We start from the raw sequence: 6,675 nt of genomic DNA, 5'->3' as shown, positions 1-6,675 counted from the left end.
ATCAAAATTTTCAATAGCCCCGGCATTTCACTCCCGTGTAGTAAGATTTTCAGTACCCGCGTCATTTCCTCAAACACCCCCACCCCCCTCTACACAGACACACACCAAAACCTCTTTAGACACGCGTGCGTGCACACACACACCCCCTCCCTTGCTCGAAACCCTAGCAAGGTCCCCGCCACCGCTACCGCCACAAGGCCTCCATTGTCTACATATGCCAGTTTGCCCGTGCAACTTACCCACATATCTCCATACCCAGGAAGCCCTGAGTTTCTTAGTTGACGCCTGCCAAATGTCCCCTTTCCCATAGATCCCCATCCCCCACTCCAGAGCATCACAGCCTAAGCTCGACTATGCTTCCCGTGGAGCTCGAGGAGTGACTGGCCCAAAAGAGCTGTATCACAGTCTCTTCGCCCGGCATCGCTGAGGAAGCTGATGACCATTACTGGCCGCATGCACTCAATCAGTGGGCTAGATTATGTAGGTATGTCATGGACACCGGCTACGACATTGAGGTCATTGACAACGACAACCTGAGGCGGGCTATGTCATAGTTTAATGGCCCACCCCCAACCCCTCAGTTTCAACCGTCGTCGATCTCATCCATGGCCCCGCCGCTGATCTCCTCTGGCTCGCTGTCAAGAATTTGCCATCCTACATCGCCATTGAGCCCCTTTTGTCATTTCTGAAGGACACATTCTACGGTGCTGGCTTGGGATCCACAGCTTCCAAGTCAGACCTCATCGACTACGACCACGAGGAGGGCACCCTCTCTGACTCTTCCAAGGGGAAAGAGCCCATCTGCTCTTCCATGGGGAAAGATACTGTCTGCAACATCAGGGAGGGCACCCTATAGCCATGCTCTTCCAAGGGGAAGGAGACCATCAGCGACAACATGGAGCGCATCCAGGGTCCATGCTCTTCCCACGGGAACGAGCCCATCTATGACAAGTGAGGAAACCCATGATTTGTTTTGCCGTGCTTATTCATAGGGGGAAACCCATTATTTGTTTTTGTCGAGTCCCTTTTGTAGTGTAGTGAGAATATGTCCAGTTTTAATTGCTATATTTGGTTGTTTGCAGTATGCCTTGTTTATTTCAATTGTTCACAATGTGATGCTCTATATGTGCAATTATTTACTGTGCAGTACATTTCATCAATCCAGTTTTAAACATACCGATAGGAATGCATATATTTGCTTGCTGTTAAGCCTGTTATAGCTAGCATATGCCTCTTTTAAAGTTTTTTGATTGTTTGGTTGTTTGTAGTTAGCATATGTCCAGTTTCAAATGCTATCTTTGGTTGTTCATAGTATGCCTTGTTTATTCCAGTTATTCACAACGTGATGTTCTATATGTGCAAGTATGAACTATGCAGTTCAATTTCATCAATACCAGTTTCAACAATACCACTATGAATGGCTACATTTGGTTGCTGCATCTTGTAGTTAACATGCCTTTCCATTTTTATTTAGCAATAACCAGTGTACTTAGACCAGCACAATACTAGTTTGAATGACTATGTTTGCTTGTTGTTAAATGTTAGGCCTGTTCCAGTTAACAGACCTTTCCACTTGTTTTGCTTTACTAGCTTGCTTAAACCTCCACGCTGGATCTATCTTTTGCAGATTATTTTCTCTGCCATGGATAATTTTGATTCATATTTAGCCTGTTGTGCTTAGCATGCCTCCCGATGTACCTACACAGGACAATTTTGGGAATGACTGTTGTTTTCCATCGAGGTTAGTTTCATCCTATGGCTTATATATACTCACTGTTCAGGATATCGATAGTTGGTACCATATAGGTCGGGGGCTGATAAGGGACTAGTCGGTGAATCAAACTTTTAACTGAATATATCTATAATCCATTTATCGTTAGGTTAATTAGGTCCATATGTAATATATCTGAGGCTACATAGCAACATGCACTGTACTTAATGTCTAAATATGCAATCCCAGGCTACATAGCAACAAGGAAGAGTGTTTCCTTAATGTTCTAATGATGTCTCGATTTATGTAGAAGAGCAGCAGCAAGAACAATACAACCTTGTTTGGATACTCAACTTAGCTAGAGGTTAGAGTTAGTTTCTAGCTCATGACTAACCCTGAACTAACTCCATCCAAAGAAGTGCTTGGATGACAGGGCTAGATTGACAATAAATGCACTAGGAGAACTAGCTCCAATTAGCACCTCTTGGGTTGGATAGTTTTTTTGGGTGGGTTAGATGCAACTAGCTCAAACTACCCCTCATGTTTGGATATACTTTAGTGCTATTTGAGCCCAAACTAGCTCAAACTAACTCTAACCCATGGATATAGGAGCAGTTAATCAACCGATAATTTGTGAGAATGCAATAAACTCCTTCTGGCCCATAATATAAGATGTTAATTTATCGAATATGTGAGTATATTGGAGTTCTAAGATATTATGAAAGAGTGTTCTACTACATAATTGTGCAACTGTTGTTTAGCTTCTAATATTAACTTGGTGCTTTCACTACAAAAAAAATACACTTCCGTGATGATACGTGTTTGCACAGTAGGTCGCGTTTTTTGTCATGCATGTACATCCATGACAAATTTATGACAGAATGAAGATAGTCATACATGTACTGTCGTAGAAGTGTTCCATAACATTCCCAAAATTATCATCACGGAAGTGTCCACTTCCATGACGATAAATCGCGTGTCACAGAAGTGCTTTCGTCAAGGGTGACCGACACGTGGCATCCACCGTAACGGAACGCCGTTAAGCTATCGGGTCGGGTTTTGGATCCGATAACCCATTAACAGCCCCGACCAATGAGGATTTTCCACGTGTAAAATCATCATTGGCTGGAGGAAACACGTGTTGGCTCATTGTTGGGACAGATGCCATCCACTCATTGGATAGAAGGCGCCTATGATACGTCGACACATGGCACGACCCAACAGAGGCCCATTCGTGTGAAAAGGCCGGCCCGTTTGACTTGGTCAAAAGGTGACGAGCCGGCCCATGGAAAGCCTGTTAACGCCCTATTCACATATAGCCCATTTACAGCCCGCTAACCTAAGGCCCGTTACGCCCTATCCGAATTAGTCCCAGTAGCGTCATCTGGGCCATCCAATATGATTCTAGCCCATTTTCACTTCTGGCCCATGTATGGCCCATGACATCTTTCTGCCCATAGGAGGACCTATGTAACTCTTGGCCTATTAACGGCCCGTGGTGAAACTGGCCCGCAATGAGCAGTGTATCACTTTAGACCCATTAACGGCCCGTGGTGAAACTGGCCCATAATGAACAGTGTATCACTTTATACCCATTAAGGGCCCGTTATTTAGTTGGGCCGTTTCCAGCCCATGTTATCTTTCGGCCTTCTCAGAGCCAATTTATTCTTGGGCTCATTTGCAGCATTCGGTTACTTACGACCCGTTTCTATCATTTTCTTCTTGTGGGCCAAATTCATCCCGTCGTTACAGTCGGCCCGTTTGTGGTCCGTTAGTCTGCTGGGCCATTTTCATAGCGTCACGAAATACGGCCTATTAACGGCCCGTTATGGTCAGCCCATAAAACGTACGATTTCCATTATAGGCCCGTCTACGACCCATTAAAGGCCAGTACAAGACCCATAAATGAGTCGGCGGCCCATGGATCCTACGTGACGTACAAGGCCCATGGATCATGCGAGACGTAGAAGGCCCATGGACACTGCGAGACGTAGAAGGCCCATGGATCCTGCAAGACATAGAAGGCCCATGGATCCTATGAGACGTAGAAGGCCCATGATCGGGCGAGTTGGCCCCCATTTGAACGATATAGCATATTCAAAGAATTATCCTACTCAATACTATCACCTCTAAAAAGCATACACTATACAACAAAGAGATCAAGGCATAGAAAGGTAGAATAATCCTACACTATACAATAAAGAAATTACAGCCGATTATACCCACTGGGCATTATGGTACGGCGCAGGTGATAATAAAGCATACACAAACAACAAATTACATACACTAGGCAAATACGGCTCATACATCATGGACGCGCATCAACTTAACTCCATTTGAACTATAATCTCTTCAGAAAATAGGATTGGCCGGATTCAGATAGCACAAATTCCAGTCTGCAAAATCTCCAATTCCTTCATGGTTACCTCGGTGTCTTGTTTCATTTTTTTGACTCCGGCATCTAATACCTGCATGTCCAGTCTCAACTTGTTGATTATACGTTGACAATCATGTACACGTTGTCTTGCCACCTCTAGTTGATGCTCGAGAACATCAGCACATTCCAATTCCAATCCATAATCATTCGATAACGGCCATGCCGCACTGCTCGCAGATTTTTGTGTTGATGTCACTTCATCCTGAAATGTTTCTGCAAGTACACATGACTAGGGCAAAAATATAGTTACAACAGTGAAGCGAACAAGACACTATTTTGTACTACATGGCAAAACAGGACTAACAATAATGTTACATGTCAATTTCACAAAAAAATGTTACACGTCATGAAGCATAAGCAGGTGATATTTTAAAAATTATAAAAAAGATAGTCTGTGCAGCCTGCATACAGAAATCCCTCTTAGCTCACCAGAGGAGCATGATGTTGGGGCCCAATCGAAAACACAGACAAGTTACAAATTTAGACAGCATGTTGCGTATAAGTAAGCAAGCAGTTGGCCATTCTGTACCTCAATTAAAGTCTTAGGGAGCATAATGAACAGCAGAGGGTTTCATACAAACATACTACAGCAGGCAAAACTATGCAATCATTAGCGTAGTATAAACTAGATTGTGAGCCTCATGCAATAATAGTTGGTTAATAGACTTCAAAGCTTCAGGCACACTTCGGCAGAGTAATTAAATGGTAAGGCCTTTAATTATGTCAACTAATAGTGATACAAGTACCGAACATCAGGCATAATTATTTGGGCATCTCATTAAGTGAGGACAAATAAAGCAATTGAAAAGAGAAAATTAACTATGCCTGAAACAAACAAGGAATTGAATTGTTGAGTTGCATACAGTGACTTACCTTAGCAGGTTGAAGAGGCTCAGCGCAACTCCTACTTCTCTTGCAAGGCTCCTTCCTAACATCTTGTACTTGGAAATCCTCAATCTTATCTTCATTGCACCCCCTCTGCAAGGTGACACAAACTAGTTACTCGTCTCCTTGGAAGATAAATATGCATACTTTCCAGTCTGTGAACACAAAAGGATGAGATTATAACAAAACAACACCACATAATGAAACATGCCGCATCTCTTGCACTTGCACACAATGAAATGAACATTTACTATGTCTGCACTATGTAAAAACTAGGCATACCTTCGAACTGGATCTCCAGGTACTCTTGGAGAGCCTACTGTAGTGTACAGCCAAACCTTTATGTCACCTATGAGTTAGACAAGGCCCCACTACAGTAGCCCTTAGTGTTTAAATCGTGGACAAGCTCTGTTAGAGTGTTAGGTCAAGAACAGCAAGTAATCAAAGCAAACAGTCCTAGTATGGCTGGCTAATGCAAACAAGAAATTGAACAGATGTGTGAACAAATCTTACATATCAAAAAAAGAAGCAAAGAAGGAGGCTTAAAGACCATCACTTGACTGACCAGATTTAAGGGGCATTTAAACATCATGTGCAACGTATGAACTAACATAAACATTGCATATTCCAGATTCTACAATGGAATGCACATGTATTAGGTTATGCCATGTATGATGATGCCTAAATGTACAGATAGCAGGCAGGAGCGAATCATCATTGCACGCACAATTGAATTGCAAGTTAAGGGCCAGTTCGATTCTGCCTTTCCAGGGTATATTGTCAAAATAAGCCATAAAAGATGTAAAGAAGTCATTTTTGAGTTATGGGCTTGGGCTTAACGAATTTCGCTTTGGAGGGGGGTGTTTCGGGTAGAACCTCACTAAAAATTGAAGGGAAGGGGAATAGTGAAATGACTCTGTTGTCTGCCTATATTACACTCAAAATGCAACTGCTGACTCCCATGCCACACCTGACCCTCAAGTAAAAACAAACACGCAAGCATTCATTGCCCTGCCCGCTTGCATCTCCTCTCCCCTTTCCCTCTACCTCGATCCCCTGCCTACAGCACTAGGGTTCCTCCAGCGAGCCGTCGCCACTAGTCCCATCTGGCCTGGTCCTTGACGATGCTATGTCCAGCTAGGCTACATGGTCGGCGGCTAGGGGCAAATATCCCTGGCTGCTCCTCCCTCTGGCACCGCCCCTCATTCTCATGGTCTCCAGCAGCTGATCCACCGTGGTTCGTCCAACGCACTACTCCGGCGGGCGCTGCACAACTACGCCTGATGCCACACTATGGCAGAAGGCACCTTGTTCCCCCTCCCCTCCTCCCAGGCCATGGCCTTGAGGTGCTGTTGAAAGATGAGCTCATCCAACAAGGTGAGGATCTCCTATGATTTTTTTGCAAAATTTTCATTCTGATCCACTATACGATGAATTGCTATGAGCTGCTTCTGCTGCTGCTATATGATGCATTGCTATGAGCTGCTCCTGCTGCTACTATATGATGAATTGCTATGAGCTGCTGCTGCTGTATGATGAGTTGCTATGAGCTGCTGCTGCTATATGATGAATTGCTATGAGCTGCTGCTGCTATATGATGAGTTGCTACAAGCTGCTCCTGCTGCTGCTATATGATGAATTG

The sequence above is a fragment of the Triticum aestivum genome, chromosome 1B, assembly GCF_018294505.1.
Source record: "Triticum aestivum cultivar Chinese Spring chromosome 1B, IWGSC CS RefSeq v2.1, whole genome shotgun sequence".
NCBI lineage: Eukaryota > Viridiplantae > Streptophyta > Magnoliopsida > Poales > Poaceae > Triticum > Triticum aestivum.
The sequence above is the reverse complement of the archived record's forward strand: the minus strand, read 5'-3'. Positions refer to the sequence as shown.